Source organism: Periplaneta americana, chromosome 3, assembly GCF_040183065.1.
Source record: "Periplaneta americana isolate PAMFEO1 chromosome 3, P.americana_PAMFEO1_priV1, whole genome shotgun sequence".
Taxonomy (NCBI): Eukaryota; Metazoa; Arthropoda; class Insecta; order Blattodea; family Blattidae; genus Periplaneta; species Periplaneta americana.
Window position 1 is genome coordinate 32,795,301 of NC_091119.1, and position 25,821 is coordinate 32,821,121.

A 25,821-nucleotide genomic window follows, 5' to 3' on the forward strand; every position below is an offset into this window, starting at 1 on the left:
CGAACCAGCGTCTTTCACGTTCAAACGTACTATTGATCCACAACGGTGGTCAAATTATTCATAAAATAAATTTTTTATTTATTAGTTCCTTCATCATCAGCAACTGAAGCGTGCCATATTGCCTAGAAAACCAGGATTCCTACAGTGAACGTTTTTATGTTATGTAACAATATTAACTTTTAATGCATATAACTCCGAACACTAGTGATGATTGTTCCAGTCTGATTGGTGGCCCGGGTGACATTCGTGACTCTGATGCTGACAAGCGGGCCATCCTGCCTCAGCCCTGACAGAGACGAGTCTCATCCCCAGAGAAATACTTGAAAAATTCCAGGGCTCGGAACTTAAATCCTTTATCAGCATCGTAGACTCGTACTAAATACTATTCCTAAGACACCCCAGCTTCTTTCTATTGCAGATGACGTATGAAACGAGAGGAAAATGGATGATGTTGAGGAAATGAGAGAGAGAAACGGAATCGAATCCGGGCCGCCTGCATGAAGGACCAGCAAAATAGCGCTGAGCCACAAATGCGGCTATTACTAACTCCATTTTGTAGTAAAATCCCTGCAGTTAATCTAGTCCTGTTACATTTGTGTTGTTTAGATAGAAGCAATTCCGTCATGTGTTGTGTCTGAAACCACATACTACAAATTTCCCCATGAAGTAATTAGCCTAACTGCGTCTTCCAGAGGTCTCACCAATGTTTGTGTTTGTTCATTCGTCCTTCCGGATACAAGAAACCGCCGACCGCTTGGAGCACCCCGAAGGACAGCCTCTAGGCAAGAACGATGGTCAGCGCAAACCAGTGTTTCTGATAACGACTGGTTCGGGATTTTTCACATCGCGACGAAGTGCGGATAGTAATACGAAAACTGCATACAAATAGAACATGATTCCCATAGTGTGGGCAATACAACCGACATTTTTCTCTTCCCGTTTACAGACTTCGGACTGGCTACATGCAAAATGTAGGTATGGTTAAACGATTGTGCTGTATCTTTTTGAGCCTTGTCATCGGTTACTAGAGAATTTAGAAATCTTCTCACTATTCGTGAGCTGCCACAAGGGACAAAGAGTACTTAACCATATAAATGTTTACAAGTTCAGTGAGCCATTAATTTTGTTTTGACAAGGAAGCTCCTACAAGTACATAGCTGCAAATACAGAGACATCATTTTATTTTTACTAACATTTTTAATATTAACCTGTCTATACCTTTAGAGAACCGGAAACACCGCTTGCTCCCCCTTCCAAGACTGGAGTTCGATGATACTGGCGTAAAACACAAATCACTCTACTAGGTATAGGAAGGAAGAAAAGTAGTTCATCCATTTACGTAAACTAGGAAATATCGCGATTTTGAGTTTGATAATTTTCATTAGATTTTTCTTTAATCAAAGTACAGTACTGTAAGTATTAAGAGTAAGTGTTTTTACTCACGAAGTGAGTTATCCATGCGAACGTATTCATTATGCAGTGTGTATTATACTGTCTACAGCACATTAGCGTACAATATAGAGAAAGAAGTTAAATTGAAAAATAATCATAATATGAATATTTAAACACAATTTTGAAAATGGTGGCCGTTCATTTCGATACAGGCTTCAGTTCTTTTGTGCATATTATCGCACTATGGACTATTGCATTTAATTCCAATTGCCAGTTTCGTCCTTCGTAGTAGTAACTCATGTTGAAATAATTCTGTACCTACTCTACGTACTGTAAATTCAATCTTCACTTCTGCCCGACAGGAAAATATAAAATTACTCAGACATGCTATCTACTGTCCGTCCAAGTGGTTATGCCGCAGGATTGTAGAAAGGGAGGAAATCACGTGACAGTTAATTACTTAACGAGGCCCTTTTATTTAAGTTAAATTAAACACCTGTATAATATTACGTACACTTCCAATTCCTAAGAGAAATTAATGTTTTCAGAAAAGAGCTAAGACAGCCCAGCTATTACAGAGGGGCGAGCAGAAGCAGGTGGGGGAAATCGGGATGCGACGTAGGCAAACGGACAGTACCTGTGCGAAAATATGATTCAATATTGAAAGCTCTTTCGTCACTGGAAAACGCGAACATATTTCTGGAACGTACTATACTGTGTAACTCAGTACTGCTTACTATCTGCGGTCTTGGTTCTGTGTGGAGTTGGAACTTCCTTAGTAGAAGGGGTGGGAGTGAAGTACATTAAAAAACTCAGGTACAATAAAAATTGAAGTAAAAATAAAATGATGTCCCTCTACATTTTGTGATTGGTGGAAATATACCTAGTCTTAGAGAGGCAAGTATAACAAAAAAGTAAAGAATGCTAATGAACTTGGCTTCATTTCGAATATAGGTGATGCTTCAGGAGAGCAATTGATCCTTTCAATGCAGCTAAAGTTACAATCGGAATAATAGATGTAGGTATTCCAAGCCTCTTAAACACATCTGTCATGAAGAGAGTAGCGGTACCTCTTGCTCCAACCAGAAGTCTGATTACTTCAAGCTCTTCTAGCTGGTACTTTTGGAGGTAATATGGAATGGTAGGATTGTAGATATTCTTTTTTTTTCCTTATCCACTTCTGCTGGCTGTTCCTCATTCCTTTCGAAACGCACAGTGGGATCAATTATGAATCCAGATCTTGAAAGCTATTATATCTATGCGCCGTGTACTGCCAATGACGGAGAAACCATGTACTTCTTCAAAGGTGTTGTAATCGGCATGTTTAAGGGCATTGGCTATAATTGATCTACTTGGTGGTGTCTAGCATTTCGCAGACCTTCGCCGTGTTAGGTTTGAACGGTTTTAGGTCATTACATCTAAGGACAGCAGGTCTGATGGACAGTAGCCTAATAAAACATGAAGTCTAATAAAAATGTCCAATAATAACTCAGTCTAAAAGAAAAACATCTAATGTCTAAATAAAATTTACGTCTAATGTGAAAATTTCTAAATAAAATGTATGTATAAATCTCAAATAATTTTACGAGTAACAATACTTACTAAAAAGTTGATATTGTTACGATAATGAACATACGTTTCCTTAATAATGCGGTACCTTGTCAGCAAATACCTTACTATAATAATACCGACAGTACTAAAAGCCAGGTTATGAATCGACTAAACCGGAAGCAACGTTCTGTTGCTCTCTTTCTGAGCTCTGTTGCCACATAGTGACGCGAGATTCAAAGCATGTTCATCGTTTGTCACAGATATGTTTAAAATAACTACTGTATATAGTTCTCGATAACACTATCAACAATATTAGTAATTAAAATTACGGTTTCTAAGAAAGCACGAGCTAATGACGCTGGTACGAAATGCGACTCGTAATGCACGTGGTACTGCAAATGAACTGGGAAAATTTGGCTACACTGTCTCCGTGATTCCGTTGCCAGATTTTCGTTAGCAGACGACATTTTCACGTGAGGGCCAATGAAAAGCTCCGTTCTTCCTTTCCCCTCCAACCCCCCACACTTAACGTGTCATCGCTGTATAGGCTACCCCTCTAACCCGCACTTTCCTCTCGCCCTGCCAACTACTTCCTGTTTAGTCGGTTCATAACCTGACTTTTAGTATAGCAGTTCTGCGCGCGAATGACGCTGGTGCTGCTACCTAGGCGGCCGGTGTGGAGATACTCGCGAAACAAGTTGTAATCAACTGCAATGTATATTGTTGCTGGGCTAGTTAATAGTTTTATTAATTAGTGTTGTGTTAAAATGTCAGGGTGTATATGTGCTGTTTATAATTGCTACAATTACAGCATTACAAATTGCTCACAAATCGTACTTTCGATTTCCGAGAGTTCATAAAACGTGAGTCAACAAAATTCTTTATTAGGCTTAATGCCTTCGTCTCTGTGTTGATAGAAGAATAAAAATTAACTTTTTTATTTAGTCCTAATAAATGAATAGAAGTTTTATTGTTGTCCACATGCCTTTACTAATTATTACAAGCATCAGATTACTATCATTTTTATATTTGCAGTTGTCAGCAATGGGTATATAAAGCGTTATTGTAAATTCATTCTTAATGTCAGAATTAATTGTCTCACTAAAGAAAAAAGAAAAAATACGCAACAATTAATTACGGAAAATAATATGAAGCATGCAATATTTCTCATAATATGCAGCTTTGATATAAAATAATGTTACATTAAATACTCTTCAACATTTCTTAAGTGTCTCGTATATTTGCACATATTAGTATTAATAATAATAATCCGTGGCGCTAAAGCCGCTGAAGGGCTTAGACCGATCACCCGGCTGCTGGCCTCATGTCCACATGCCGAAACAGAAGTGGACGATCATCCAACCAGAATGGAAGTATCGTGTGGTTAGCACGATGATCCCCACGGCCGTTATAGATGGCATTCGCAACCGGATTTCGCTACCTATCGTAGCTCCCAAAGTGCATCACGATGCTGGGTTGGCACCGGTCCCATACACTGGCCGAAATTTAATGAGAAAATTTCTTCCCCCATGAGGATTCGAAACAGCGCGCATTCCGTAACGTGAGTCCTAGGCAGGATGCCCTAGACCACGACGCCACGGCGCGGGACCCACATATTAGTACCTCACGTTTTAAACAATAGTCCGATTTCCGTTATGGTAATATTTGTATTTGTGGACGTAATTCCACGCCGCTCCGCTAGATGTCAAGTCCGCGATATTTCGCATTCACGTCAATGATGCTAGTATACAGTTGTCCGGTATTATTTTAACAGTATCGGATATTTCCATGGTTTTACTTCAATAGTATCGCATATTTCCATGGTTTTATTTTAACAGTAGATTAATGGACATCTCCATAGTTTTATTTTAACAGTGTAGGACATTTCCATGGTTTTATTTTAACAGCAATGGACATCTCCATAGTTTTATTTTAACAGTGTAGGACATTTCCATGGTTTTATTTTAACAGCAATGGACATCTCCATGGTTTTATTTTAACAGTGTAGGACATTTCCGTGGTTTTATTTTAACAGTAATGGACATCTCCATGGTTTTATATTAACAGTAATGGAAATCTCCATGGTTTTATTTAAACAGTAATGGACATCTCCATGGTTTTATTTTAACAGTAATGGACATCTCCATGGTTTTATTTTAACAGTGTAGGACATTTCCATGGTTTTATTTTAACAGTAATGGACATCTCCATGATTTTATTTTAACAGTAATAGACATCTCCATGGTTTTATTTTAACAGTGTAGGACATTTCCATGGTTTTATTTTAACAGTAGTGGACATCTCCATTGTTTTATTTTAACAGTGTAGGATATTTCCATGGTTTTATTTTAACAGTAATGGACATCTCCATGGTTTTATTTTAACAGTGTGGGACATCTCCATGGTTTTATTTTAACAGTAATGGACATCTCCATGCTTTTATTTTAACAGTGTAGGACATTTCCATGGTTTTATTTTAACAGTAATGGACATCTCCATGGTTTTATTTTAACAGTGTGGGACATCTCCATGGTTTTATTTTAACAGTAATGGACATCTCCATGATTTTATTTTAACAGTAATGGACATCTCCATGGTTTTATTTTAACAGTGTAGGACATTTCCATGGTTTTATTTTAACAGTAATGGACATCTCCATGGTCTTCTTTCAACAGTGTATGACATTTCCATGGTTTTATTTAAACAGTAATGGACATGTCCATGGTTTTATTTTAACACTGTGAGACATTTCTATGGTTTTATTTTAACAGTAATGGACATCTCCATGGTTTTATTTTAACAGTGTAGGACATTTCCAGGGTTATATTTTAACAGTAATGGACATCTCCATGGTTTTATTTTAACAGTGTGAGACATTTCCATGGTTTTATTTAAACAGTAATGGACATCTCCATGGTTTTATTTTAACAGTGTGGGACATCTCAATGCTTTTATTTTAACAGTAATGGACATCTCCATGGTTTTATTTTAACAGTGTAGGACATGTCCATGGTTTTATTTAAACAGTAATGGACATCTCCATGGTTTTATTTTAACAGTGTGGGACATCTCCATGGTTTTATTTTAACAGTAATGGACATCTCCATGATTTTATTTTAACAGTGTAGGACATTTCCATGGTTTTATTTTAACAGTAATGGACATCTCCATGATTTTATTTTAACAGTGTGGGACATGTCCATGGTTTTATTTCAACAGTAATGGACATCTCCATGGTTTTATTTTAACAGTGTGGGACATCTCCATGGTTTTATTTTAACAGTAATGGACATCTCCATGGTTTTATTTTAACAGTGTAGGACATTTCCATGGTTTTATTTTAACAGTAATGGACATCTCCATGGTTTTATTTTAACAGTGTGGGACATGTCCATGGTTTTATTTAAACAGTAATGGACATCTCCATGGTTTTATTTTAACAGTGTGGGACATCTCCATGGTTTTATTTTAACAGTAATGGACATCTCCATGGTTTTATTTTAACAGTGTAGGACATTTCCATGGTTTTATTTTAACAGTAATGGACATCTCTGTGGTTTTATTTTAACAGTGTGGGATATCTCCATGGTTTTATTTTAACAGTAATGGACATTTCCATGGTTTTATTTTAACAGTAATGGACATCTCCATGGTTTTATTTTAACAGTGTGGGACATGTCTATGGTTTTATTTAAACAGTAATGGACATCTCCATGGTTTTATTTTAACAGTGTGGGACATCTCCATGGTTTTATTTTAACAGTAATGGACATTTCCATGGTTTTATTTAAACAGTAATGGACATATCCATGGTTTTATTTTAACAGTGTGGGACATCTCCATGGTTTTATTTTAACAGTGTAGGAAATCTCCATGGTTTTATTTTAACAGTAATGGACATCTCCATGATTTTATTTTAACATTGTAGGACGTTTCCATGGTTTTATTTTAACAGAGTTGACATCTCCATGGTTTTATTTTAACAGTGTGGGACATCTCAATGGTTTTATTTTAACAGTAATGGACATCTCCATGGTTTTATTTTAACAGTGTAGTACATGTCCATGGTTTTATTTAAACAGTAATGGACATCTCCATGGTTTTATTTTAACAGTGTGGGACATCTCCATGGTTTTATTTTAACAGTAATGGACATCTCCATGGTTTTATTTTAACAGTGTAGGACATTTCCATGGTTTTATTTTAACAGTAATGGACATCTCCATGATTTTATTTTAACAGTGTGGGACATGTCCATGGTTTTATTTAAACAGTAATGGACATCTCCATGGTTTTATTTTAACAGTGTGGGACATCTCCATGGTTTTATTTTAACAGTAATGGACATCTCCATGATTTTATTTTAACAGTGTAGGACATTTCCATGGTTTTATTTTAACAGTAATGGACATCTCCATGGTTTTATTTTAACAGTGTGGGACATGTCCATGGTTTTATTTTAACAGTAATGGACATCTCCATGGTTTTATTTTAACAGTGTGGGACATCTCCATGGTTTTATTTTAACAGTAATGGACATCTCCATGGTTTTATTTTAACAGTGTAGGACATTTCCATGGTTTTATTTTAACAGTAATGGACATCTCTGTGGTTTTATTTTAACAGTGTGGGATATCTCCATGGTTTTATTTTAACAGTAATGGACATTTCCATGGTTTTATTTTAACAGTAATGGACATCTCCATGGTTTTATTTTAACAGTGTGGGACATGTCTATGGTTTTATTTAAACAGTAATGGACATCTCCATGGTTTTATTTTAACAGTGTGGGACTTCTCCATGGTTTTATTTTAACAGTAATGGACATTTCCATGGTTTTATTTAAACAGTAATGGACATCTCCATGGTTTTATTTTAACAGTGTGGGACATCTCCATGGTTTTATTTTAACAGTGTGGGAAATCTCCATGGTTTTATTTTAACAGTAATGGACATCTCCATGATTTTATTTTAACAGTGTAGGACGTTTCCATGGTTTTATTTTAACAGAGTTGACATCTCCATGGTTTTATTTTAACAGTGTAGGACATTTCCATGATTTCATTTTAACAGTGTGGGACATGTCCATGGTTTTATTTTAACAGTAATGGACATCTCCATGGTTTTATTTTAACAGTAATGGACATCTCCATGGTTTTATTTTAACAGTGTGGGACATCTCCATGGTTTTATTTTAACAGTAATGGACATTTCCATGGTTTTATTTAAACAGTAATGGACATCTCCATGGTTTTATTTTAACAGTGTGGGACATCTCCATGGTTTTATTTTAACAGTGTGGGAAATCTCCATGGTTTTATTTTAACACTAATGGACATCTCCATGATTTTATTTTAACAGTGTAGGACGTTTCCATGGTTTTATTTTAACAGAGTTGACATCTCCATGGTTTTATTTTAACAGTGTAGGACATTTCCATGATTTCATTTTAACAGTGTGGGACATGTCCATGGTTTTATTTTAACAGTAATGGACATCTCCATGGTTTTATTTTAACAGTAATGGACATCTCCATGGTTTTATTTTAACAGTGTGGGACATCTCCATGGTTTTATTTAAACAGTCATGGACATCTCCATGGTTTTATTTTAACAGTGTAGGACATTTCCATGGTTTTATTTTAACAGTAATGGACATCTCCATGGTTTTATTTTAACAGTGTGGGACATGTCCATGGTTTTATTTAAACAATAATGGACATCTCCATGGTTTTATTTTAACAGTGTGGGACATCTCCATGGTTTTATTTTAACAGTAATGGACATTTCCATGGTTTTATTTAAACAGTAATGGACATCTCCATGGTTTTATTTTAACAGTGTGGGACATATCCATGGTTTTATTTTAACAGTAATGGACATCTCCATGATTTTATTTTAACAGTAATGGACATTTCCATGGTTTTATTTTATCAGTATTGGACATTTCCATGGATTTATTTTAATAGTAGCGCAGAACATTTCTATTGTTGTGTTTCAATATTATTATATCTCAAGATATATCCATGGTTTTACTTTAATTGTTCCGTACATTTCGATGGTGTTATATGAAAGTAATCGCACATTTCCATGGTTTTATGTAAATGTAATCACACATTTTCATGGTTTTATTTTAATAGTATCTCAAAATATATCTAGGGTTTTATTTTAATTTAATTTAAAAAATTTCATGGTTTTATTTTAATAGACGATATAGTAAATAAAAACTAGGCACAATAAAAATGAAAGGAAAATTCTTTGACGTCACTGTATTACTGGTTGCTCTGTGTAGTTGTGAATGTCGGACGTCACTTTGAAAGGGTTAAGGGTTTTCGAGAATATGGTGTTTAGGGAAATATTTTCAACGCAGATTTGCATGCATTGTATTCTTCACCCAACATAATTAGAAATATTAAATCCAGACGTTTAAGATGGGCAAAGCATGTAGTACGTATGGTTGAATCCAGAAATGCGTATAGAGTGTTAGTTGGAAGACCTGAGGGGAAAAAAGACGTTTGGGGATGTCGAGACATAGATGGGAGGATAATAAAATAGATTTGAGATACGTGGGAAGTTGATTAATCTTGCTCAGGATGGAAACCGAAGGCGGGCTTATGTGAGGGTGGCAATGAATCTCCGGTTTCCTTAAAAGCTATTTTTAAGTAAGCAAATCTTGTTACAAACTATGTGAAAATGAGATAAAAGATCTTGTTGATGACGTCAATATTACGCTTAAACGAGGCAGTCCCACGTGGTGTGAATGCAACCTTGAGAGTTACAGTGATTAAGCACCGGAGGTATTTCTCTCCAATTTCTGGAAATAATAATGCATCATCGGTTTCAGGAAGACGACCATAGTTTTCAGGCAGCGTAGCGAAACCCAATGGAACGGATAATCCTACTGAGCAACTATCTCTGCAAGATCTGTTTGTATTTGTTTGATCGAAGACGACCACTTCATTGGCTGGAAAAGGAAATTTTGTTCAGGGATTTCACGCTTCGGAGTAACAGTCCTCGGTGATCCGACGTTTGCAATGTTCGTCGAAGTTCACGCGTTCAGACCCGGTGAAGGACGATAGAATTTAAGGGGTGATGAAAATGTCTCGCACGATTTATATCAAAAGGAAAAGTAAAATCATGTCGACCATTAACGGAACGTTAAAGAAGCGTGTATTCGGATGGGAGGTCTACAGGAAAGTTCAGAGTTTCTAGTCTCACCATGATTAGAACGCTATGGTACTGAGTTCAACCTCTGCATACTGTATGTACACGCAGGGAGGGAGAAATAAAAATGTGGTGTATACAGTATTCGCGCGGGAACATATTGCCCTTGCCTGTCATAGATTATATCTGTACAAGAATAGGTTCAGTCTGTTCATTATTCACTGACATTTTAAGAATCTTTAGTGCAATAAAATTGCCTACTGACAATCTCTTTAAAGAGAAACAAACGATATTGCCAAATTGTCTGTGACGAATGGTATGAAAATGAATGTTTACAAAACTAATGGTATAAACTCTAGCCTATAAGGAATACGATGAAAGAGTAGTGGAACGGAGAAAAATTCTCTCCGGCACCGGGATTTGAACCCGGGTTTTCAGCTCTACGTGCTGATACTTTATCCAGTAAGCCACACCGGATTCCCATCCAGTTCCACTACTCTTTCATCGTACGATGACGCAGAATATCTGCATGGAAACATCACATGTACTTCGGTACATTAAAATAATATATATGATATGCGTAAATCACTTGTGATTTAAGACGGCGCTTATTCCGTAGGATCCCGGTCAAACAGTTACTCATAATGAGTGCACCTCCGCACATGTATGGACATTAGTCCTACGTAGTGCAGAGGGCGGCCACCAGAGGGAACCCAAGAGGTGGAACTTAAACTGAGACGATTCGATCCGACCCGGGATGGGAATCCGGTGTGGCTTAGTGTATAAAGCATCAGCACGTAGAGCTGAAAACCCGGGTTCAAATCCCGGTGCCGGAGAGAATTTTTCTCCGTTCCACTACCCTTTCATCGTACGATGACGCAGAATATTTTTATTGGGTTATTTTACGACGCTGTATCAACATCTAGGTTATTTAGCGTCTGAATGAAATGAAGGTGATAATGCCGGTGAAATGAGTTCGGGGTCCAGCACCGAAAGTTATCCAGCATTTGCTCGTATTGGGTTGAGGGAAAACCCCGGAAAAAACCTGAACCAGGTAACCTGTCCCGACCGGGATTCGAACCCGGGCCACCTGATTTCGCAGTCAGACGCGCTGACCGTTACTCCACAGTTGTGGACGACGCAGAATATCTGCATGGAAACATCACATGTACTTCGGTACATTAAAATGATATATATAAAATAATATAGGCCTGTAAAGGAATATTTTTTCTCCATTATCATCAATTCAGGATCATACTACAACTCATACAGGTTCTTTCCAATCGCCTCGGTTTACAGCTTTTTTCTACATATCCTTGTGTCCATTTTCTTGCATCGTTATTAATCTCATTCAACCATCTTGACCTTGGTTTTCCAACTTTTGTCTTTCTCAGTTATCTTCGCATATAGGAGCCGTCTCGGCTACAAGGAAAACTGTTTCTCTTAAATTGAACGCCACTATATAATTTGAATAACAAAATATTGATCTTTTAATTACATTACCAGCACCACTCCTATTGATATTGCCACGACTCAGTATGCAGACTGGTTGGTGGGTAATAAATTCACAAATGGTTATTACACTGATTGTGATAACTATAATACAGTTCATGTATTGTGGGACCCTATCACCACGGCATGGCGCGTCCTCAGGTTGCGAATAGGGGAGACGGCCTCCAGATATGGAGGTAGCTGCGAATATATTGAAAATAAACAGTCGTGGACAGCTGATATGGGGTGGTCCTCCAACTTTGGGGGTTGGGCGAAGGACTAACAACCCAACACCGTAAAAAACAGACTAGAACAATATGAAATATACAGACACACGAAAACACATCCCAACGAAATTCTCAACACACAACTCAATTTCAGAACACACACACTCTTTGACTCTACATTATACCGCACGACCAGTTCTGAGGATGACCCATAAATAGGTCGAAACATGTAAACAAGGTACGTTAGAATTTAACACAAGAAAATCTTATCACACATATTCCGAAATAAATTTTCAGTTATTTTTCTTTTAAACTGGTCCGCCGATTTATAGATTTGTCTGCTAATTTCTTTGTAGATGTGATTAATCATACACTTAATACTCAAGTATAAAACCATTAAAATACGCATGTTGCTATGCTAAGTGATTGTGATTCATGAAATTACGATGCCATTATACACAAAGTTTCCGAGGAAATATGCAACAAGAAATGTGATTAACCCTCAGCTGCGTTCTTCTGTTTACATTGTGGTATTTCATACGAACGCAACACATCATCATAAATTCTTGTACTTGCCACGTGTCGTGAACGTCAGACTGCCTGGTGACTGCGTCTGGAAGAGGCGTCTTCGCCACCATACCGTCTAGCGTCTCTGCTCTTCAGGACCTCTAAGCGTTCCCTCCGACTTCCACACACTAGAAGTAAACAAGTGAAGTGTGCTTTACGTTCCGAACGCAAGAGTTCAGTAAGCTTAGGGTTCGATTCCCGATACCTGTGACAGATGGCATTGCTTATAGACCAAGGTACGGTCCATTCCTGTGACTGATGGTAAACTTCTCCCCTATCTTTTCTAATTATCGTAATAATTGAGTCTAGTTTTCTGCTGTCTTTCTTTCTTTCTTTCTTTCTTTCTTTCTTTCTTTCTTTCTTTCTTTACCCTAGTTTAACCTCTCCCTTTTAGGTTCATTTATACGACCCACGACACACGGGCCTTACAATGCCGCGACCTATCGGGAGAGGAATTAATCTATTGGATCACATATGTACTTTTTTGACCACACAAGGACATGGAGGGCCTCCCCGGATGAGGGATCAGCTCAATGCCAGGGCCACCTCCGATATAACACAAACATTTAAGACATTACACAGCATTCACTCAGACACATATGAAAGGATTAAGGGAAGGATCGCCGTCCATGGCCGGACTTTCAAGAGGTACAATCTCGGCATTTGCCTGGAAATAACTGAGGAAACCATGAAAAACCTCAGTTAGGATTGCCGGCCCCTGGGATCGAACCCTGGGTCTCCCGAATGCAAGGCCAGCCCTATACCACGCCGCTAGCCCGCTCGGTCTGTTTTTCTTTAAAAATAAAATTCTACTTGTCATATTAGGTTACATATTTTTTGTCTCCCTTTAGACTAACTTAAACGAGAAACGTGTCCTAATAACTTACGTTCTATTCTCGAACCTTTTCTCTTAAAATTCTACATAATGGATTTTTTTTTAATTCAGCTTCTCGGGAATACCGGTACCAAATTCAATAAGTATTGTATAAAACGTTTTGTTTTTGTCCTCGTGTTTTACGTTACTTTGCGGACTTTAATTTCACCTCAAAAATTCAATGCGTCCAAATAGTTTAAGTCCAGTTTTCAGCCCTTTTCTCTTCAAAGATAGTGATACCACAGCGGTCGATCCATCGTTTTTTTTTATTTAGACCAGCCAGAGGCCATTTACCAAAGTTATCTTTGTTTTCTGTTTTCGTTTTTCATTTGTTTCCTTTATTTTACTTACACTAATACAAACACAACACCCATGCCCGAGGCGGGACTCGAACCCACAACCCTTCAGACCAAAAGCGTTCGGGGAATCGGGAAATGTGAATTTTAGATGATGTACTACCTAACGCAGGGTTGGGCATCGGGAGTGGATCCAGATTCTAAACGGGGACGCTTAATATTCATCCGTCACTGAATCAACGCTGCGCGGTGTTCGGCGGGGAAGAAAGGGGATGAAGAGAAATCATATGGCTCCCCGTGAGAGAGAAGAATCCGCTCTTGCTGGCCAGCCTTGACCTAACGGCTAAAGTGTACAGGGGCTCCGTCATGCTGGAAGAACATGTTCATCCTTTTAGACAAGGGAAGTACAAATAGTTGTTTCGCTACACCAATTCTGCAATGCTTGGGAAAAGTGACATAAGTCAGTTTTCACAAACCTTTTTTTTTTTCTGATAATTTATTGACAACTTACACTGGTTTATGTCGATTTGATTTTTTCCTGTATGAATTATTGTAATGGGAGGAATACCTATGTATCTTTTTCCAAGCAAACAGATGTTCCGTAAGTTGTCAATAAATTATCAAAAAAGGTTTGTGGAAACTGACTTGTGTCACTTTTCTCGAGCACTACAGAATATAAACAGTGCTGCCCTCAGACGATCTCAGACGACCGATACGTACCATACTTTGTATTCACTAAAGTACGTAGTCATTTTTTATTCCTTCTTAACCGAGTCATGTCTTTTTTAAATCCATTAATAACTGATGTACTGTGCCCTTATACTCCCATTTTTTCTCCAATATCTGTCGAATAAAAAAATCTGATCAACAGTCGATCTATTACGCCAGAAACTACACTGTTTCACAGGATATTGAAAATAAATTAATATTGACGCCAATACAGAAAACCATGATTTTAGAAGCCTATAATAGCGTGAGAAAGATTTTCTTGACAGTGTACTTGCTTCTGGGCTGCTTTTAGCTAACAAATGTTCTGAATAGAATTACAGTAATAATATTACAGTAATAACAATGAAAATATTTAATAATAACCTACAGTAGCTATCTGGCTTTGCAGCTCTGCGCCTGTAAATTAGTACATTACTGTAATCCATATCTTCGAGGTCAAAAGAACCAGTTGATGGAACGCCATTAAGTAATACAAGCAGCCAACTTCCTTTACCCCGAAGTTAAGATCTGAGCTGTCCTTGATGCGTAGGGAAAATCTGTTGAGGAAAATGAAGTCGTCAACATTCCATGACGGCGCGTAATGAGAAGCCGGGGCCAGATTGCGCCATTCGATGCCGAGCCGGTTACAAATGGGGAATATTCTGACAGAAACGTAATTACTCGCACATCTTGATAAACATATTTTGCAAATATATTTTGGTAACCGTGGCCTGGAAGCTTGTGGTCTCGATTCAAAGGAAAGGAATGTCTTCTTTTTTTTTCTGCGACGTAGTTTCCAGAACGGTAGTGGGTCAACCTAGCTTCTAATGAAATGAATGAGTCGAGAACATTTCCCCAAGCTAAGATTATACAGGGACATCATTTTATTTTTACTTCAATTTTTATTGTACCTGAGTTTTTTAATGTACTTCACCCCCACCCCTTCTACTAAGGAAGTTCCAACTCCACACAGAACCAAGACCGCAGATAGTAAGCAGTACTGAGTTACTGAGTATAGTACGTTCCAGAAATATGTTCGCGTTTTCCAGTGACGAAAGAGCTTTCAATATTGAATCATATTTTCGCACAGGTACTGTCCGTTTGCCTACGTCGCATCCCGATTCCCCCCACCTGCTTCTGCTCGCCCCTCTGTAAAAGATGGGCTGTCTTAGCTCTTTTCTGAAAACATTAATTTCTCTTAGGAATAGGACGTTTACGTAATATTATACAGCTGTTTAATTTAACTTAAATAAAAGGGCCTCGTTAAGTAATTAACTGTCACGTGATTTCCTCCCTTTCTACAATCCTGCGGCATAACCACTTGGACGGACAGTAGATAGCATGCCTGAGTAATTTTATATTTTCGGGTCGGGCAAAAGTGAAGATTGAATTTACAGTACGTAGAGTAGGTACAGAATTATTTCAACATGAGTTACTAGTACGAAGGACGAAACTGGCAATTGGAATTAGATGCAATAGTCTATAGTGCGATAATATGTACAAAAGAACTGAAGCCTGTATCGAAATGAACGGCCACCATTTTCAAAATTGTGTTTAAATATTCATATTATGATTATTTTTCAATTTAACTTCTTTCTCTATATTGTACGCTAATGTGCTGTAGACAGTATAATATACACTGCATAATGAATACGTTCGCATGGATAACTCACTTCGTGAGTAAAAACACTTATTCTTAATACAGTACTGTACTTTGATTAAAGAAAAACCTAATGAAAATTATCAAACTCAAAATCGCGATATTTCCTAGTTTACGTAAATGGATGAACTACTTTTCTTCCATCCTATACCTAGTAGAGTGATTTGTGTTTTACGCCTGTATGATCGAACTCCAGTCTTGGAGGGGGAGCAAGCGGTGTTTCCGGTTCTCTAAAGGTATAGACAGGTTAATATTAAAAATGTTAGTAAAAATAAAATGATGTCCCTGTAGAAAAGGATAAAAAGCAGCTTCTTTCACATACTTCAGTCGTTGTAGCAACCTGTACTTTTATTTAAGGTATACATCGACTATAGAAATGTCAGATTTCTTCAAAATTTTTATAAATAATATTTTTTTCAATTTGGGGAAGATACCTAGAGAAGAATAAAGAAGTGAATGTAGTATTTGTGGACCTAGAAAAGGCTTTTGAAAGAGTGAATTGCAATAAACTGATGGAGATCCTAAAGAAACTGCATCCGCTTTAGGCCGGTCTGCAAGTCACCTGAGGCGTATAATAATAGTTTATTCAGACCTCGGATTTTTAGGTTCGAATAGGATAGATTGCAACAATTTGATTTAAAAATCTCTAAATGTATGCAACACGAGAAACTCTCGAGCGTTGTTATTGTCTGAAACTAGGTGCATTAAAGAACGTATGTTTCAGCCTACGCTAAACGAGTCTAAAAATCCTGGCCTAAGAAGAAAGTCTTCGTTTGCGTATATCACATTGGTGGTACTGTATTTAGCGAGATCACAACAGGGATCTATTATATTATGCAAATTAAGCTTTCAGGAATAACTACCTGTAAAGTTAATTTGAATAATTTCGAGGGAAAAATTGTTCCGGGGCCCTCGAAATTATTCAAATTAACTTTACAGGGAGTTATTCCTGAAAGCTTAATTTGCATAATACACGTCACTGTACGTAACAGAAAACCACAATTTAAAGTCACACAGAGTTAGTGTGCACTCAAAATGTTGGTTGCTTGATGGTTGTCAGTCTACTTTGAGGTCTGTGGATATAGAGGGAAAAATTGGATCGGTGTCGAGTAGAGTTCCCGGGTAGCTCAGTTGGGAGAGCGTTGGTACGTTTAACCAAAGGTCCCGGGTTCGATACCCGGCCTCGGAACAATTTTTCCCTTGAAATTATTATATTATGATTTACGAGTTACATTAATCTGCCTTTACTACAGCGTAAGCAGTGTTTCCAACTTCAATTTGCAAAAACCACTGCACACTTACAAAAATTCACCATATATGTCATAAAACCCACCAGATTTTCGTTCCTATAGACTTTTTTACACTTAATTGTTAAGTAATGCGTACATAAGATACAATGGTGTAAATAATTATTAAAAATTATAACAACATACACCACTCCGTCTTAGTGCAGCTCTAATTTCAAAATTTACTGAAATTCCCGTCCTATTTCTAATTTTGGTATAATGATAATACTTTGAATCCACTTCTGAATTTCACCAAGCAAGTCACACCCTAACATTGATGGCCCGAACTAGGTAATTCTTTTAACGGGTTTTTATTTGATATCTCTTTGTAGTGGAAAACTTTACAAGCAGTAGTATGCTGAAATTGTTTCATTTCATTAAGTTCACTACGCACCACTATATTTTAACGTTTTCAGCAACTTTTTGGGCCGTATTGAAATAAGAAAACCTTGATTTGCTGTAGAACATAATGGAAATCAGTATAGCAACATTTTTCAGTATTTCCATACATTTATAAAGTCTTTTCAGCAGTTGCTTGATTGAAGGAACAACGAAAGAAACGCGCCGTCATCGAATTAATTTCTCAGTTTGTGTATTAAAACTGTGTTCTTTTTTCAGTTCCAGCCATTGCTGGGTTGTTATGCAGTTAACTGCAGAGTACATTGATGGACATCTAATATTGCCATCGTCGAAAGTGTCGTAAGTGTTTTATATGCAATCTGCCTTCCAGATGTTTTTGAAAATGATTAAAAATCACTAAAAATTTCCACTGACATTAAAATAAACTAGATATCCCACTGCCCACCGTTTAATGAATTTTAGACACTGACAGAAGACTAAAAAAACTAGATTTAGTGGGTAAACCACCGTGTTGGCAACACTGAGCGTAAGCTATGCAGTAGTAATGTAACATGTCATTCAATGTTTAAATATTTTTTTTTTATTATTTACAGTCTTTTACAGTCTCTGCCGGCAGATCCAGTTTTGTAGGTCATATTTCCTTGAGAGTATTTACCCACGTGATAACTTTCAATTGGATTTCCCTCCGATGTTTGTGGAAGATTTCCTTGTTAGCCAATAGGCGTCAGTCTGCCTATGTTGGTGCAACGCTACTCCTCCACTGCCAACGTTGCAATGTCAGAAGGGCTCATGTTTTGCTTGTGGAAGCAGACTTCGCTTGGTGCAGAAATTGCAACAGAAGCTACAGCTTCTCTTACTGACAGTGGATCTTTTGTTTTCTGTTGCCTGGGAAACATATAATTGGACGACTTGAATTGTTTTCCACAGGGAGTAGATTGTAACGTCGCGAATGTATAACTGTCCTATTCCTGCTCGAAATAAACTTCTTATGTACTACGAGTCCACCTAAAAGAGTGTTACAAAAATGATGGTCAATAATTTACAGATGGCAAATACAAGTTGAAAGAAGCAATAAAGCTCCAATAAACATTGGTCCTCAAATTAACCATTTTTGCGATATTCCCTTAGACAGAGGAGGGCCTGTACCTTGGCCTCCTAGGTCACCGGATTTAAAGCCGATTAGATTCCTGTGTTTGGGGTCATGTAAAAAGCCTGGTTTAGGCCTATACTTCTGAGGTCATCACACTTCAGGAATTGCGGTTTCGGATTGAAAGTGTCTTTAAGCAAATAAGGAATGATCCAGGACAACGTTGCGTTCAGATGCATGGATAACATTTTGAACACTTGCTCTAGGTAGAATTCAGCTGGGGATGTCTGCACGTCTGCTCTTAGCCAGCGAGGAATCTTAATAAAAAACTCTACGCCTACATTATATCGACAACGTTAATTTGCGGTCAAATATATATTGGAGCTTTTTTACTTGGAATAGTCTGTACTTTTCATATGTAAATTAAAGACAATCACTTTTGAAACACTCTGTACATAGGCCATAGATTGTTCCAGAATATTCTAGAACATACTAGCAGGTTCTACATTACTACAGAAGTTCCTAGAACGTTCTGGAAAGTTCAAGATTGTTCTAGAAGTTTCTAGAACGTTTCAGATTGTTAATGAAAGTTCTGTTACGTTCTGGAAAGTTCTAGATTGGTCCAAAAGGCGTCACATGGACTATTACACAACACAAAGTGTGAGCATACAAGTGGATTGACGCAGAATTTCTGAGGGACACATCTTAAAGGTTATATTTATTACTGTTTAGCCAATCGTCAGAAGACAGATTATAACTTCATAAGTGATACCAATAAGGCATCACTCATGAGGCAACTAAACCAGGAGATAGTGAAGTAGGTTTGCCAGTTCTTTTCCCCCTCCATTGCATAATTCGCTGAATAGTAACATATTGCACTTAGACTTCAGTTGCAGTAAACAAACAATTTTTCTTCCTCTGACACATATTGTCAAATGAGACGTACACCTACTGTCTGATAACCAGATGTATCAACGAGAACCTCAATCAGAGGTGGTCTATTGCATATTGTGCTGCATCACAATTTTCAATATTAAGAACAGTATTTACAATTCACAATTCAATTCAAATATGTTTAAATTTAAAGTAATTTAAGTTTTAAGTTCTACCTCTCAGTTTTCCCTTTGATGGCTGACCCTCATGTACTGTGTCACAGAATATGTGACAGTGGCACAATGTCCAACGTCGGATCCTGGCCACTTAGTCACTCGTAATGAGTGCACCTCTGTACATAGTGCGTTGGACGTGCCACTGTCACATATTCTGTGATACAATACATGAGGGTATGCCACCAAAGGGAAAACTGAGAGGTAGAACAAACTGAGGGGAGTCGATCCGGCAGCGGAACTGGAATCCGGTGTAGCTTAGTGGATAAAGTGTTAGCACGTAGAGCTGAAAACCCGGGTTCTAGTTCCGGTGCCGGAGAGAATTTTTCTCTGTTCTATCCAGCCTTCATCAGAAGAAAAACAAATTAGAAATGTCTCTCTCCAGTTTCTAAGACTTTTAAGCAAGGACCACCTTAAAATATATGTTTTTTTTTAATATGAAAAAATTAATTACGTGTTTGTAACAGACGATATCCCTTGTTAGGCAGCTAACCCTTTCCGGATTCTCTCTCTCTATACAGGGTGTATCTAAATTGGTGTCAAATATTTCGGGGACGTGTTCCTAACATCAAAACAATTAAAAAAGTTAATAAGAACATGGGTCTAAAAACCATTCGTTAGGGAGTTATTAAAGGATTTGTCCCTTCATTGACCGCTGATTGTTTGATGGTTTTTTGTTTGTTTGTATTTTGTAGAGCAAAGAAATCAGAAGAAAATGTATTCTGTGAGTAAACAGAACGAAATGATTTGCATCATTTAATTGATGATGTGCTTCTGGACGTCATCCAACTAATGTGTTTTAACACGATGCTGCTCCAGCTCATTTTAGTCTGATAGTTCGTAATTTTTTTAATGATCGATTTCCCCAAAGATGTATTGGTCGAAGGGGATTCATTGCATGGCCTGATCGATCGCCTGATTTGAATCCAATGGATTTCTTCGTCTGGGGACATTTAAAGTCCCTGGTTTATGCGACTCCTGTACTTAATGTTGATATTCTGAGAGCGTATCCAAACTGGATTTCACGAAATACGAAACACTCCAGGAATTTTCAACAGAGCACGCCAGAGCATGTAACGCAGGTTTAGGGGACACATCGAAGCAGGAGGAAGCCACTCCGAGCAATTTTTGTAACATTAAATTTTGTCTTGTAACTCTGAAATAAATTATTTTGAGACCACTGTTCATATGAACCTTTTGTAATGTTTTTGTGTTACGAACACATCTCCGAAATATTTGACACCAATTTAGATACATCCTGTATATATATATATATATATATATATATATATATATATATATATATATATATATATATATATTCTACCCACAAGGAATACCTTCTACAAATGAATACTACAATTCTCTAACTAGTTCGTCCCGTGCTGCGTTTTGAAAATAGCGTGAGCCCGTAGTAAGGAAGAGATGCCTGAGATATGCGCTGTAGTGCTTCATGAATGAGTCAGAAGCTGCTGAGGTGTGACACCCCTGGTGCCGAGCCAACAAGCGCTGTTTACATCGGGGAATCCCCAAGTCCTGTTGATGCGCAAGCTGTTTTGGAACGGACTCTCTCCTTCTCGCACCGGGGTCGTGCCGCTCTTTCAAAATGCTTCCATTCCCATATCGGGACAGTCTTACGGCCGAGGAAATCTTGGACCGCGTTACGGAAGACGCGCAAATACAACCGACACACGTCTATGTGGCATTGTGCACTGGCGATATATTTAAACCGTGGCCGGCAGGAATCGAGGAAGTTAGCCATTAATCTAACTCTGCAGTGTTACGTTGTACCTCATGACCATTTCCTCTCAAATCCTTTTCTGTCCTTCGAATAGCCGGCATGAATTACCCAACGCTGAATAACCTCTGCGTACTGATTTGGGACGGAAATTTTTCCTACACGTTTTCCGGATAAATTTTCATTTGTTAAAATCGCAATTTAGCATTGAGTTCTTTTTTCTCCGTTTCTCAATCCCAATCGCCCGTATAAAATGCAATGACTTCTGATTAGGGACCGGATTATTATGTACTGTCAAGGTGTGAAATATGTACATATTTATGTAAGAAAAATAAGCTGAATATGTACCAAAATATGTAAAATCATGAAAATATTTAATATCAATATCTGGCAGGTATAGGATATTTTGCAATTCATTTTGCGTAATTTTCAGAAAAGTCCATGAATATGTTAGAAATTTATTTTTTCAGTCGTTGACTTTACTACTTTATATATTTTGTTAGGTGTTAACCTTTACATAATAAATTGTGTGATGTATGAACGTTTTCGTTGAGCATTTCAACATCATCAGATACAAACTGTCATTTTACAATATCAATACTCTCAGTGTTATCTACACAATCTACACATACAATACATGTTTGTGCGAGATCGTGCGTATTTGCTTGTTTTCCGCACAGAACCAATACGCGGTAAGTGTGAAATACCACACTCAGTATTCCCAACGTAACACATATAACAATTTCCCTCTTCTTACCGCTTAAGCGCGACATTCATTTTACTGCTTTAGGCTTTTAACATATTACTTTTAGAGACGTTCAATATAGTAATAATTATAAATTGGAAACTTACCACTGCAATTTCACCTAAATTGCACTGTTAATTACTGTTTTTAAATATTTGCAAAAATTAAGTAAATTCTACAACTCCATTAAAGTTACTGCATTCGTGATGCAAGTAACATTAAGGATTCTGTGAAAAAATCAACAAGATTCCAGATGCTGATGTTATTACTGCAATATGTTATATAAATAATATTGTTAAAATATTAAAATGAAAAATAAATCATTACATAACTTTACCGTTTGTTTTAAGTTCGCATTTATAGACTGGGGGAAAAAAAAGACAGACGTATATCACGGCCTGCTGGAGTATAGTAAACACAGAAAACATTTTAAAGCAACAATGTTGAAGATAGATATTTTTGTTTTGCAAATTTGCCGTCATTGAACAGAAACCAAGATGGAGATTTCATTGCAACTAATTAGAAATTCGTCTTTCAGGTATGTAATAAACGATCTTCGCACAAAATAATGTACGATACACGAGCGGTATGTTTTCTTTCAATTCTCGGAAAGTAAAAAAGCCCAACTACGTTTCGCTTTTTCAAACTTCTCCTCGAACATGAAAACTTCAACATACCGCTCTTGTAACGCATATTACTATTATTGCAAGCAAAAAAATTACATACTATAACGAAGATTTTACAATACTATTGTAATACTCGTATATGAATATTCTTCAAAATTCGAAATTGATTACCAATCTCGTAGTCAAATAGCCTACATATTACAAATTATTGTATAAATACAATGTAACTGGGTCATACCCGAAAAAGCAAGATGCTTGAGGTCGGGTGTGACCAAGAATGAAAACTGGATAAAAGAAAAACTATATAATAATAATAATAATAATAATAATAATAATAATAATAATAATAATATTAATAATAATAATAATAATAATAATAATAATAATAATCACAACTGTGATTAAAATGTCAAATGTAATTACACATAAAGTTTAAAATGAATAAGAAAAAACAATCAAACAAACGGTACCATAGCCTACAGTATACATAAACATACTAAGCTAAGAATACAACATTGTTAAAGTGACAGAAAAAAATAAATATAGAATAAGAATTTACATGATTATAATTTTAAAAACAGTTCAAGCTCTTGTATTTTGAATAATGTATTGTTTAATAATTCTGTTAGTTTAGGATTTCTCTTTATAAAATCATTATATAATCTTGGACCGTAATTAGAACTGTGCCTTAGACCTGCTTCAGTCTCCTTTTTTGGTTCAACGAGGGAGAGCGAAATATTGTATCTTCTTGTGTTGTAGCCATGATCGGATGATATAAATTTAGCTTGATATTATTTATGGTAGTGATTCAAAATAGTATATATATAAATTTGATTGATATTTAAAACATTAAATTCTTTATACAGGGTGTTTCCGGGCTGGTGTTACAAACTTTCAGGGATGATGGCTAAGGGCACATGTATCAATTTGAAATAAGGAACCCTGGTCCGGAAATGACCGAGTCGAAAGTTACAAGCAAAAATAGTTGTGTGGAAATGAAATAATTTTATTCCCCTGTACACCTTATTTATGTGTATTTATCTTACACATACTGTATTCATCTGACGTTGTTTACGTTGTCTACTTACAGTATTCCATTCAGTGTGCTGTCTGAGGGATGGAGACAGGAAACTACACTAAAGCAATGCAGATAGCGTAATGTGTTACGGACATGGTCGGTCCTGATATGCACGTCTGTAAACAGCAGTATATGTGTACAAGTTGTAGTGTCCAGTCGATCAGTCCTAGTGAAATGTAGGAGTACACGAGAGCGGAATAAACAGACCTGATTTTCGAATACGGATGAGCCAATGGGAACAGTTAACAAGTACCCACGTAGGAGACATCCGGCCCATACCATCTTGTTATGTTATGTTTTATTTAACGACGCTCGCAACTGCAGTGGTTATATCAGCGTCGCCGGATGTGCCGGAATTTTGTCCCGCAGGAGTTCTTTTACATGCCAGTAATTCTACTGACATGAGGCTGTCACATTTAAGCACACTTAAATGCCATCGACCTGGCCCGGGATCGAACCCGCAACCTTGGGCATAGAAGGCCAGCGCTATACCAACTTGCCAACCAGGTCGACTCATACCATCTTTCCACGACTGTTCCAAAGGTTAAGGGAAGGAGGGCACGTAGTGCCAAATTACAATTCCATTTCCACACAACTATTTTTGCTTATAACTTTCGACTCAGTCATTTCCGGACCATAGTTCCTGATCTCAAATTGATACATGTGCCCTTCGCCATCATCCCTGAAAGTTTGTAACACCACCTCGGAAACGTCCTGTATATGAGATGAGTTGGATGGTAAGTTTTCTTCTTAAACGTATTTTAATAATTCTTTTATGTACTAATATTAATAGCGAATGGCACTCTGTGATAATCCACCCCATCCCATAATTCCATACTGTATTATAAACTGAAATATGGCTAAAAATATTGTTATCAATAGTTTTACTGGCATAACGCGACGCAGTTGAACAAATTTGTATAGTTTTACGTAATATAAGACATAAGTAGTTATTATGAAAATTCCATTTTAAGTTCTGATCGATGAAGATACCTAAATATTCACGTGGGTTGATGGGCGTAGTTTAGGACGATTGCAATTATTATAGATATTTGTACAAATTATTGGTATGAATTTTTAAATTATAGTTGTTTTCCACTGTAGGGAAGCCTGTATATAAATATCAAAACTATGAAGCAAGTTCAACAATTATGAATAAACTTCCCAATGAAAGAACAGAGAACTTGTACTAGCTAGGATTCTCTTTCGTTTCGTGGAAGAGATGAACTCACCAACATACCCTGTGTGTGTTAAAGAGATGCCCCGGATTCTTATACAGGGACATCATTTTATTTTTACTAACATTTTTAATATTAACCTGGCTATATCTTTGGATTAAAGGTCTAGAACCGGAAACATCGCTTGCTCACCCTTCCAAGACTGGAGTTCGATGATACTGGCGTAAAATACAAATCACTTTACTAGATATAGGAGGGAAGAAAAGTAGTTCATCTATTTATGTAAACCAGGAAATATCACAATTTTGAGTTTGATCATTTTCATTAGGTTTTTGTTTAATCAAATTACAGTACTGTATTAACACTTAGTGCTTTTACTCACGAATTGAGCTATCCATTCGGACGTATTAATTATGCAGTGTATATTATACTGTTACAGCACATTAGCGTACAATATAGAGAATTAAGTTAAATTGAAAAATAATCATAATGTGAATATTTAAACACATTTTTTTAAATGGTGGCCGTTCATTTCGATACAGGCTTCAGTTCTTTTGTACATATTATCGCACTAATTCCAATTACCAGTTTCGTCCTTCGTACGAGTAACTCATGTTGAAATAATTCTATACCTACTCTATAAAAGAGTATCTTACGTACTGTAAATTTAATCTTCACTTCTGCCCGA